Below are 13,423 nucleotides of genomic sequence, written 5' to 3' on the forward strand. Positions count from 1 at the left end.
AGTCACATGACCGATCCTAACTCTTCTAAGGGAGGATGTCACTGAGATCTGTTCGGTGAAATGTATTTTTGTTTTTAAGCTGTTATACATTTGGATCTCATCTTGAGAGATCAATATGCAGAGTTTTGTGAATCACTCATTAATGTTTTAGTGAATTCTGCTTTGTGTGTTTAAAGTGACTTAAAAGTTCAGTATCAGTTAATAAAATAAAGTCAAAGTCAAATGACAGAATTGCAAATTACTTGGTCGCAGCCTAATGGATGGCAATTATACATTGAGCCATTCTGGTCACGTGGATGATCAACCTGAACTAACTTGGTTCCCCATCCCCTACAGAATCCTTTTCAAACTCCTGATCACCACGTACAAGGCTCTCTCCCAGTCTACTGCTCCCTATATCTCCTCTCCATTCACACTCCTGCCTGCTCCCTATGCTCGGCCAATGACCGTCGCCTCTACTCCACTCTGATCACCTCTTCCCACTCCAGAATCCAAGACTTCTCCCGTGCCGCCCCCTTCACTGGAATGATCTCCCTCGCTCCATCCGCCTCTCTCCTACTCTGTGCTCCTTCAAACGGGCACTTAAAACTCACCTGTTCCTCAAAGCCTACCAACCATCCACCTAACCCGTTCTCCCCTCTCTCCCCCCGGCCCCTTTTCTCTCCCATATACGTCAACTGTCTCCCTTTGTGCCTGAGTTTTGTTCACCCTCCCTTAGGATGTAAGCTCATTTGAGTAGGGCTCTCTTGTGTCCACACCTGTTCTTCTGCTCCGTCTTTACTGCATTAGCCTGCCTGGAGCTTCTGAAGTTTTGGTATTTATTGTTTATTGTTCAGTAATGTTTTACCCTGTATAGTCTACTGTTTGTGCAGTGTACGGCGCTGCGGAACTCTTGTGGCGCCAAACATATAAAGGATAATAATAATAATAATAATAATAATAATAACTTTAGTTTATTCTCAATAACGGAACAGGAATACTCCTATCCCATATTTTAAATGTAGAAAGTACTTTGCTATTTAATGGAGCTATGTGTCAACAACTCAGGTTGAAATAAAATATATTTAATGCTGTTGTAAACCAAGAAATGGTATCTGTAGCTGTAATTACTAGAGGACATTGTGGGGGTGATTAATCAATGGAATTTGTACTGTTTTTGGGTGGAGGGTACATTTATCCCCCCTTGAGGGGTTAAATGTCTAACTGTCACCCTGGGCTATTTTGTTTTGCTTTCCTCTGGATCAATATAATTAGAATTTATGAAAGGTTGAGTTTGGACCTGTGTGTATTGGTGGTACTACTAATGTTGCAGGAGGGTGGGGGTATAGCGGTGACGAGCCCGGAGCTGAACTGAGGCCCATAGACTTAGCACACCATGCAATAGCAATAGCTCTGCAACTGCTTGCACCCTCTATTATTTTAGCAAGGGGGTGGGGCCACAGGTTGGTGCCTCCTCCCACTACATAGCTAGGCCCAGGCAGTGGTACCTTGTACTTGCTCCCCCTCTAGGTAAGACTAGGGGAAGGTGCAGTAAAGCTGAAACAGGACTTCATCGCACATGCACAGAAGAGCAAAACGGGGGCAGCTGAAGGTCGGACTGCATTGTCGAGCCCCCCTCCAAACCTTACTATGGGGACACACAATGTAGTGTTCCGACCACTATGTGTGCTAACTGTGAGACTTGTGGAGAACGCAATAGTCACATCTATGTACCCTGCATTTACATTGTGTGTAATGAAGAGTTAAATAAGAGCATGCTGAGAAAACCTACATTTTTCATGGCATACATGTTTGTCACATGAGGCTTTAATAAAGGTAATAAAAGGAGGATATACAATTACATCCATGTATGTTTTTCCCATCAGAAAACAAAGCTTGCTGTAAGCTGATTCTGCACATTTCACTTCTCCCTTTGAGCTCTGACTTGAATATTTACCAGCATTGAGATAACACGGTTGGGAAATGTGTCAAGAAAAAAAGTGCATGCAATATAGAGAAGTAGTTATTTTGGTATGTTATCCGAACGGCATGGGTAAACTGTGTTATATCTGGTGTAATACAGCCAGCTATATGTTATACCAAGTACCCAAAGATAAACCATAGCTGATATCCTGTATAATGTGCTGAGCCGTGCTTGGAGCCATGTTGGAATCATACAGTTGAGGTGTATATGCTGCCAGGTGTGCAAAGTTGTCTATTACGCACAGTCTTATCTGGTGCCGAGTCTAATATAAAGAGAAAATAAATACTCATTACCAACACATCACTAACATATTATACACACCTTACTGACACATAACATCCACATTACATGCACCTCACTAACACAACAGGCCTAAGGTCAGGTGTGTTCCCCACCCAGCTACTATTGACTTCCCCAAATAAATATTGTGATACTCTTAGACATATACCTTCATGAGCAGTAATGAGCATCTTTAGCGTATGAACAGTGATGAGCAAAATTAGTGAATGGAATGAGGACAGTTTTAATGGATGAGGGACTCAACCTCTTCCCTGTTCCCCATGCATGCTGCCTGGGGGTCATTGTTGACTCCACCCTCAATTTCACCCACCACATCTAGTCCCATGCCCATTACTATCACCTCCACCTCTGCATCATTGTCAGGATTTGCCCTTTCCTCTCCAGGGATGCCTCCAGACCTCATCTAAGGTCTGCTATTCTCCTGCATTGATTATTACAATTTTCCCCTCTCTGGCTTGCATGACAAATGTCTGTCTCCCTGTGCTGAATGTGGAGTCGCCACTAATCTTCCTCTCCTGAGATCCTCTTCCGCTATGCCTCTTTGCAAACCCTCCATTGGCTCTGCATTCCCTCCAGAATACAGTTCAAGTTTACTCTCACGCATAAAGCCTCTTTAATGCCGCCCCCTCCTACATCTCCAACCTTGTCAAGAAATACTCCCCTACTCACCCACTACATTCTGCTAATGACCTTCATCTCTCCTGATCACCTACCACCACCTCACATTCCTGCTTTCAGGACTTTGCCTCCGCTGCTCCCCACATTTGGAACTCCATGCCTCACCCAATCAGACTCACCCCAACCTCAAATATTTCAAACACTCCCACAAAACATACCTCTTTTCACTTGTCTACTTGTCTACCTGGCCTCATCCTAAGACAATGCCCTCCTCACGCTCCACCTTCCCCTTTCACTCCACCTATATATATATATATATATGTATATAACATTGCGTTTCATTTTATGATGCCAGCATCATATTAACAGTAATGGGACCAGCAACTAAACGTTATGCCACCAAGTAGTGCCCCAGTTCACGCCATGCCTCATAATTGTGCCCACAATTCATATCATGCCCACTAGTTGTGCCCTCAATTCTAATCATGCCTCATAGTTGTGCCAACAATTCATATCATGCCACATAGTTGTGCCCCCAATTCATATCATGACACAAAGTTGTGCCCACAGTTCATATCATGACATATAGTTGTGCCCCCAATTCAAATCATGACACATAGTTTCCCCCCAGTCATAGTATGCCACATAGTTGCCCCCCTAGTCACAGTATGCCACAGTTGTCCCCCCTAGTCATAGTATGCCACAGTTGTCCCCCTAGTCATAGTATGTCACATTTGCCCCCGCATATTCATAGTATGCCACAATTGCCCTCCACTCTATTGATAGTATGCCATATGGATGTGCCCCTCAATTTTTAGAGCCGCTCTTACTTACCTTTTGGAGACAAACATCTGCCTCTCCAGAAACCCGGGAGCTACTTCAGTAAAGCAGCCGTTTCAGATGTCATCGGCTGCTTTAGTGAGACAGCTGCAGTGCCGGCGTGCCAGTCAGAAGTGGTACGCGTGCCACATCTGGCACGCGTGCCGGGGGTTGCCGACCCCTGGTCTATAGTTTACTACCCTAATCATCTTTCGTGTCGACTCTCACAAGTTTAGCCCTCTCTTCCTCCTATCTCCTCGTCATCTTTGTAATGTCTCCTTTATCCTAGTTGGGTCTTCTTATGTAGTTGCTTTTCCTATTGTCTCTTGTATTGACTTTTTCCAATTGTATTGTTTCGCTTGTCCCTTACTTGTCTGTATTTTTTTCTGTTTACTTTTTGTTCATTGTGAGCTGTTGCGGATTCCGTGTGAAAGGTACGATGGTCTGTTTTTCACAACACGTATACGGAAAACCGTATTTAAGGAAAGAATGAATAGATGTTGTGGACAAGTAAGATAAGTTGTTTCACTGCAGTGTGTTTGGTGACAGTTTGGCAAGCGAAACTTCCAACAGCCCTACTCTCCCCTACATAAAGCCACAAATAATTTAATTTACTATCCTAAAATACATTGGTTTCTGAGGGCATACTGTTGTGTATTGCTATGTACTTGCACTTACAATTACATACCACCACCTCTGTGGTGGTGAAACTTTTTTGGCATGGCTTAAAATCCACGGGGCATCATATATGGGCAGTCCAACCCTACCAGTTTATTTATATGCCTTTGCATGTAGTAAGGTATAGAAATATGTTTAACCAATAGTGCTGTGGGAAGTACATGATTCATCCCCGGTCTACTCATCTTCCTGTGCAGAATTGTCTCTTTTAGTATTTTGACATGAGCATTCATTAATAGTTCTGTTGTATTAGATGCACAAACTGTAACTAGACTATTGTGAGGTCACATAACAGCACTTGTGAAATAGTTACACTGCAACACCATTCAGAAATGACCCTTATGTGTTGATTGCTGGAGCCACATCATCCTACCCTTGTTATACTCAAGGCAGCTGCCTCTCCTGCCTTCCCCTTCCTCCAGCCCTGTCTGCCTGCCTTTCATGTCTTAAGTTTAATTATCTCACAAAGGAATAAACATGGTATTAGCAGGAGTGAAGAAAGTCCTGAAATGTCTGCAGCACGCTCTGTGCTCCAATCAAACCATCCTGCGGCCAACACGTACACAGACAACATACCACCAGAGGCCCAAAGGTCTTATGATCTGCTCAATGATGGCATGCACCTGGGTATAGATGAGCTGTGTACATTATTCTCTTCATTAATTTCATAATTTTTTTTAGAAATATTATCTACATTACTGTTTCTGAAATGTAGCAACTGTGGCATTGCTGAATGCAAAGACAATTGTGTTTGAGCCAATTAGTAGACAAGTATAACACAACTCCACGCTGGGATTGGCATTTTGTGTCCCAACCTCAGAGCTCCTTTTTATACAGATTCTGACACAACTGTTAGCAGGGGGTAACACCGCCCCCTGATCTTAGATAGCTCTGCAAAGACTGATAAATCACATTCAATAAATACCATTAGAATGTAATATATCCTTTAAACGTGGAGCTAACGCAATTTAAGCTTTAACAAAATTTACATTACTCTGTCATATCCAAATACTGAGTCTACATTGTTCAGACAGGTTCTTGTCTCTCTAGCAAGACGTGACAACAGGTAACGACCTCCTGCTGGGCCTTCAGGCTAAGCAGGTTTTTGTCACTTCTTCAATGAAAAAGATCTAATTAGCCTAATTGGGGTATCCTCTATCAAAGTTACAAAACCAAATCATGACATACTGTCTCCGAAGTTACAAAGTAGTACCTCAGAAATTAATGCATTTCCCATACAGAAATACAATACAATATAATAAAATCAGTACATTTGCAAATATATAAATTAGCCCACTGCGCTAATAATTTAAATATATCTATACAATAAGTTATTTTTAAGTGATCCAGCCACAAATGGGTTCAATAGTATTAATGCAGTGTGCAGCAATTACACATACTGCAGGGGTGCTCACAAACAGGTCATTGAATAACTGCTGTCATGTTGAGGAGGAGGATTTATAAGGTTTATACGGATAATGAGGAGAAGTGGGAGGCATGTGGGATGACAATGGCTGGTAATGGGAGCAGTATTCAGCTAAGGTGGTTCTCAGGGGAGAAAGATAAGGAAATACAGAAATTAAACTGCCACCCAAGCACAGTGTTGACACTCGTACTAATCTTCAACCTACACTACCACTCCTCCAAGGCTAACACCCACACAATGCAGCAACCTACACCCAAGTGACATTCACATAATACTACAACCTACACTACTTTGCACCTCACACAATAGGGACACCCACATTATCATCCTCATCATCATCATCATTTATTTATATAGCGCCAACATATTCCGTAGCACTTTACAATTGGGGACAAACATAGTAAACTACTAAACAAACTTGGTAAAACAGACAAAGAGGTGAGAAGCCCCTGCTCGCAAGCTTACAATCTATGGAACAATGGGAGTTTGACACATGAGGCTAAGGCTACGTCTACGAATTGCATTTCGGCCCAGCCAGACTGTAAAGGTAAAAGTGACTCATAAGCTAAATGATCCTGTCACACAACAATGATGGTCAGGGGGTAGTTGTCTTGTGTGAAATTATGTAATGGGTAATAGGGTAAGGTAGTGAGGTTAAGAGGGTGGTTGAGGAATATTATAAGCTTGTCTGAAGAGGTGGGTTTTCAGAGAACGCTTGAAAGTTTGTAGACCAGAGGAGAGTCTTATCATTGCTTATTTGTAAGGTGCCGCAAAACACATCAGCGCCAGAAATTCGCTCATGCAAAACATGCAAAATTCAATTGCACATAAAAACAGAACAAGTACAAGAGAGGTGGGCGAAGGAGGTGCAGACGTGAAAAAAGATACATAGGGACTGTAAGCCTGTGAGAGCTTACAGTATAGAGGGGACACCAATCCCCAGGCAATAGGAATCAGTTGTGTAACTAGACATTTGTGGGCAAAAATTTGTGAGGGCCTCCATGAACTCACATACATACATATTGGGCTTTGACAGTTAAGATGGGCCCCCCACAGCTGTGGGCCCCATAGGAGCTGCCCCCCCCTCCCTGCACCAATGCTATTCACAGGTAGTGATAAGTGATTATTTGAGGAATTGGCCTTGAAGAATATCTTTGATCTGGTAAAAATGTAAACAAACATATATGTAATGGGTTTAAACTTCCTACGAAAAAGCGGAAGGGTATGTTAACTCTTTCTCTCTTGAAGACTAAGGCAGTAGAATAATACTGTAATCCTCTGGAAGAGGAAATTAGATAAAAAACAACAAATAAACACAAACATACTGCAACAGAGCTCCAATAGGCTTAAAAAGCAGTCAAAACATCACACTGTAACATGGTTAAACCATCACATAAATGTACACCATTCACACACTATAGGTGGAGGCACAGGCGGAGCTCTGCGACATAATACATTTAAACCTTATGCCTGAATGGGTGGCAGAGTCATGGGTGTAACAAGGGGAAAGGGAAGAATACAGAATTCTGGGTGTAGAGGTGAAGGCCCCATAGCAGGTAAGTCCTCATAGAAGGTATAGAAGGTCCCATAGAGGGTAAGTCATTGGGCCCCATAGCAATCGTACCGCCGACTTCCACTATAGATACCCCTCTGATAGGAGCTAGTGAGACTTGGAGTGGACATGGGAAAAGAGCTGTTGGAACATGCACTCAGTGTAGAATCAGGTGGGTGTAGTATAAGCTATAGTGAAATGGTGGTATTTGTGAGAGAGTTTGACAGATTGAACATTAGGAGAGGGGGTCAGGTCATGCAGGTAGGGAGTTCATAAGTAAGGAGCAGCATAGGAGAAGTTTTGGAAGGCGAGTGAGATGTGGTTTGCATAGAGGAGGAAATGCATAGATCAGAGGCAGTTCAAAGAGGATGAGGTCAGAGATGTATGAAGGGGAGGAGTTGGTGAAGGCTTTAAAGCTGAATGTGATTAGTGTGAATTCAATTTTGGAGGAAATAGAATGGTAGAGAGGATGTGTAAGATTGAGAGAGGAAGATTAGTCTCACAGTAGCATTTAGGATGGATTGTAGAGGGGAAAGAAGAATGAGGGGAAGGCCAGACAGTAGAAGGTTGTAGTAGTGAAAGCGGGAGATAATGACAGAATGGGTAAGGAATTTTGTTAAGTCCTTGGTGAGAAAGTGGAGCATTCTAGCAATATTTCGATGGAGTAGATGACAAGACAGCGCAAGTGACTAGATGGGTGGAGTGATGTTAAGGGCAAAGTTTAAGATGACACCAAGGCAGTGGGTTTGGGGAGTGTAATGTTGTCAACCGTGAGGGAGACTAGAGTAGGGATTTTGACATGAGGAGTTGGGAAGAAAATGAGCTACGTTTTGCATATGTTGAGCTTAAGGTAGCATTGGGACATCCAAGTGGAGATAGCAGAAAAGCAATTAAACACATGGGATCAAAGAGAAAAAGAGAGGTCAGGGAGGTGAATTAGATTGGTGTCTTGTGTGCATAGAGGTGGCAGTGGAGGTCCATGGAGCATTACGGTGTCACAGAGACGAGAGGAATAATGAGAGAAAAGCAGAAGGCAGAGAACAGCCTTTGTGATGCCACACGATACCATCATCCATACTATATTGCAATCTACTCTACACTGTCAAGCCCCCCTTTCCCCCCTACCCACACACATACACACACGCACACAATACTGGGCCTATACTGGTGACACCTACACTACACTGTCTTTCCCCCACCCAGACTCTCTTCCCACCATAACCTCTCTATCGTTGTTAACAACTCCACTATCTCCTCTGTCACCCAACTCCGCTGCCTGGGAGTCACTCTCGACTCCTCTCTCTCTTTTGCCCCCCACATTCAATCCCTTGCCCAAGCCTGTCGCTTCCAACTCAGTAACATTGCCCGCATCCGTCCCTTCCTCTCTCAAGATGCCACCAAAACTATCATCCATGCTCTCATCATCTCCCGCCTCGACTACTGCAACCTCCTCCTTACTGGCCTCCCCTGCTCCCACCTCTCCCCCTTATGCTCTATACTCAATGCAGCTGCGAGACTCATCTTCCTCTCACGCCGCTCCTCCTCTGCCTCCCCTCTCTGTCTTGCCTTACACTGGCTCCCCTTCCCCTTCAGAACCCTTTTCAAACGCCTTACCACCACCTACAAGGCTCTCTCCCAGTCTACTGCCCACTTACATCTCTAACCTCCTCTCCATTCACACTCCCGCCCGCTCCCTGCGCTCGGCCAATGATCGCCGCCTCTCCTCCACTCTGATCAACTCTTCCCACTCCAGAATCCAAGACTTCTCCCGCGCTGCCCCCCTTCACTGGAACGTCCTCCCTCGCTCCATCCGTCTCTCACCCAATCTGTGCTCCTTCAAGCGGGCACTTAAAACTCACCTGTTACTCAAGGCCTACCAACCATCCACTTAGCCTCTCATCTCCTCTGTTTCTCCCCTGGCCCCTTTTCTCCCCCCTTTGCTTCACTGGCTCCCTTCTGTGCCTGATTTGTTTACCCTGCCTTAGGATGTAAGCTCGTATGAGCAGGGCCCCCCCCTTCCTTTCTGTCTCCACACCTGTTCTTCCGCTCCGTCTCTGCTGTATTTGCCTGCCTGAAGTTTCTGGAGAACTGGTACTTTGCGTTTATTGTTCTGTACTGTTTTACCCTGTATAGTCTACTGTTCGCACTGTGTACGGTGCTGCGGAAACCTTGTGGCGTTTTACAAATAAACGATAATAATAATAATAATAATAATAATAATAATACACTGAACTGGCAGAATCAAACAGTACTAATACTCAAACAATGATACATCCTACAGTACATTGCAGCCCACACAGTACTGATATCTACATTATGCTACAAGCTACACTGCACTATACAATGACTATACACAATAAAGACACTTAAAGGACCACTCCCAAGTAAATGGTAGCTGCTCCATCAGCGGAGCCACAATATTTCCATGCTTAAGCTGTTTTTATCAGGGCTCCTCCAATTCTGTGAAATGGGTTTCAGCTTATTTGACTAGTTAAAAGTGATATCCAGCCAAAAATGTCTGCCGGATGGTGGTGTTATCCCGTGGACCAATCTCTGGTCACAGCACCATAGATTGGCTTTCACCGATACTATAGTACACAATACAAGTACCACCCCACACAATACAAGTACCCACACTGTGCTACAAACTGCATTGTATAGGGCTATTCTATTAACCCCACACAATATAGAAACTAACACTATGCTTTAATAAATACTACACAGCATCCTGCAAAATGTTCTCACACTATATTACAAACCACACTGCACTGCCAGCCAACAAAGTACTACTGTCTAGTACCACGCAATACGAAGACTATGAAACCACCTAAATAACAACCTACACACAATGCTGATACTCACACTATCCTCCGACCTACAGAACACACAATACTGCCACTCACACTATGCTGACATCTACATTACATTCATGCTCTTTACGTACCTACACTAAGTTGTAACCTAAACAACACACAAGCTCCCACTCAAAGCTACCACAAAAGCTACACTTCCAATGTGCTACAAACACCTATCTTAACAAAGCCACTTAACTACAGCTACTCAAAGAAGTTAAAAAAAATACCTAAAAATGTATCTTCTATTGATTATTTATATACTGTGAAACTTCCCACCGGGCCACAAGCGGGATCAGTCCTTCTAGTTAATTCATAAACCACCATCATCTTCTGCAGCACTGTAAGTTATACACACAGGGCAGTATAACAATGACACACGCTTAACTTTTACACAAACATAAGTCAACAGGAATGAGATTTTTTTGTGAGCAGTTGTGAAAATGTAGCTACACAGTTCCCACACATAAAGCAGCTTGTGGTTAGGTGTTCTCAAAAACGGCCAACTCCGTTATGTGGCAGCAGGTGGTGGTGGTCTCACAGATTCCCAGATCTTTTTACGGGCTCTCCGTTCAACTGATCAAAATTATAAGGTAGAATAATTCCAGCTCAGGTGTCATATTTCTAATAAAAAATTAAATAAAAGCAATGACTTATGCTATTCATACGTTCATCACAATATTTTAACACAGGTGTGTCACGACAGGGAATTAGCGATTTTGGCAAGTGTCTTAACATGGAACCACAAGTGCAATGCGCGTCGGTTAGCTGAGCATAATATTTATCATCATCACCCTGTATTTTTTTAGCAGCAACTTATTCCACAGTACTGACTATCAGAAACTTTATTCAGGCACAATAGTCCTTGCCTACCACAGACACACATACTAGGAACCAATCCACCTGGCAGTATATATTTGGACAGTGAAGAGGGAGAACATTAAATTGTCACACCGATGGCAGTCTGGTCAGGATCAAGTTCTATACCCCAATACTGATCACTGTGTTACTATGCAACTGAACTTCTTTAAATACTATATAAAAAGTATTCTTTTAAGACAAATATCCCAGTCCTATACCAGCCTGTAGCTACAATGGATGAATAGTTTTGTGTTCACATAGACTGATCACAGACTCTTTTGCGTCCCCAGTAGTCCAGCTGCCATCTCCTCCTGGATGTTCCAGTGCTTTCTCCAACTTAGCATGTTCAAAATGGAACTCATTGTCTCCCTCCCTCCATGGTCCCCTTACCTCCCCTCCTTTATCTATCCTTAGACAACACAATCCTCGCCTCTGTTCCTCAAATTCGCTGCCTGGGTGTCATACTTGATTCCTCGCTGTTCTTCACTTCTCCATATACATCTACAGGATCTGGCCCTTACTTACCTTGGAAGCAACAAAAACTCTCATTCACACTCTCGCTATCTCTCGCCTCGGTTATTGTGACCTCCTCCTTTCTGGCCTCTCATTCACCCGTCTCTCCCCACTTCAATCTGTCCTCAATGCTACTACTTGACTTATATTCCTCTCTTGCTGCTCTACTTCTGACTCGAGCCTCTGTCAGTCACTACACTGGCTCCCTGTGCCCTACAGAATCCAGTTCAAACTCCTCACCCTCACCTAGAAAGTCCTCAACCACTCCTCTGCTCCTTACATCGCTAACATCATTTCCATCCACACTCCCTCCCGCTCTCCACGCTCAGACTATCCACTAGTCTCCAAGGCTTCAAAAGTGGTCTAAAAACTCATTTATCTTTTCATCAACTAGACCTCTTCCTAATTCATCACCTTCTGACCCCCACACTTACTCCCCAAATCAGTGTCACCCGCTTTGTGTCTGCCCCCCTTTCTGGATTGTAATCTCTCACGAACAGGACCCTCTTCTCTTATGTTTTCCTACCTACACTATCATACTTAGATCCGCATCCCTAGCTAGCACCTTATGCTCTGTCTCTAAGCCCTCAGCATCTCCAGCCCTGTTTCTAATGCCCATGCTCCTGGGCAAAGTTTTGCTTCACACTGGTATGAACCCTGTTTTGTCCCCATCCCTCCTCTGCAATCCCCCACCCTTTGTACTCTGCAACGCATTGTCTTCTGCTCATTGTCTAATCTGTAATTTTATTGCGATAGTGTTTAGCTTGTTTCTGTTTGTTCATCTACGACAGTCATAAATATGATGGTGTTGTTAGAACATGTGTTTGTAATCAAAAGCAACTGTAAAAATGTATACTTTATAGCTTTATTTGTACACTGAAATTTAAAGTTGATCTAGGACAGTGATGGACAAACTACGGCCCGCGGGGCAGATCCGGCCCACTTAGAAGTTCTATCCGCCCCGCCAATATATTTAAAAAAAATTGTTAAAATATGCATAAAATTATTAGGGCCGACCCTGTGTGTCAGAACCTTTAATTTTTTGCCTTCATAGCTATTTCCTCCATTACACTTCATCCTCCTTCCTAAAAGGACACTTTATATGTCAATCACTCAAACACCTGCCCGCCCCCTAATGGCTGAAAGTCATATGAGAAGAGATGGGCTGGGCCATATACTAAGGCAGATTTCGATTGGCTGCTGTGTTGTCAGTTAGTGGCTCACCAGAAAGACGGATCTGCAACAACCTGCTGAAATAAGTGCTGTGTCTGTACGATCGCTGCACTTATAGAGATAACACCGCTATATAACACCCTCCCGTCCCATTCAAAAAATTTGTATTATATATTTCGATATTTGAGTTTTTTAATAAATTATATTGGCCCGCCTAAAGTTTTTTTTTTTTATTTGGCCCGCTCCTGAAAAAGTTTGCCCATCACTGATCTAGGACATGCCCTACCCCAAATATAAATCTGCCATCACATTTTAAATTTACCTCCCCCTCCAATGCAACATAGTTTTGCCTTACTTACTTGCTTTGCTTAACTTTCCTTAATGAATCAGGCCCTATATTATTAACAGATGACGATAATTGAGTCCTTTCTTTTTCTGTGCATTCTGATGGGACTTTATATTGCACATATGTATGTATGTATCCTGCAGTGTGTTGTGTTGTGTGTTGTGTCTGTCTCAATACGGCATATTCACCATGAGACATTTCCTCAGATCCGCTTGTAGTGTAATACGGACGCGCACAAGCCTGATTCCTGTGCGTTTTTTTAAAAAACACACACAATACTTTCATTTTGCGTTCTTGATGAATCAGCCCGTATATCTTTGCA

General features: G+C 43.3%; 1 protein-coding gene across 3 annotated transcripts in view; it reads left to right on the forward strand.

Annotated features, from left to right (window-relative positions):
* FYB1 (FYN binding protein 1) overlaps positions 1 to 13,423 on the forward strand; it is a 158,643-nt gene that overhangs the window by 67,453 nt on the left and 77,767 nt on the right. The window lies entirely within an intron of this gene.

The sequence above is a fragment of the Mixophyes fleayi genome, chromosome 1, assembly GCF_038048845.1.
Source record: "Mixophyes fleayi isolate aMixFle1 chromosome 1, aMixFle1.hap1, whole genome shotgun sequence".
Taxonomy (NCBI): Eukaryota; Metazoa; Chordata; class Amphibia; order Anura; family Limnodynastidae; genus Mixophyes; species Mixophyes fleayi.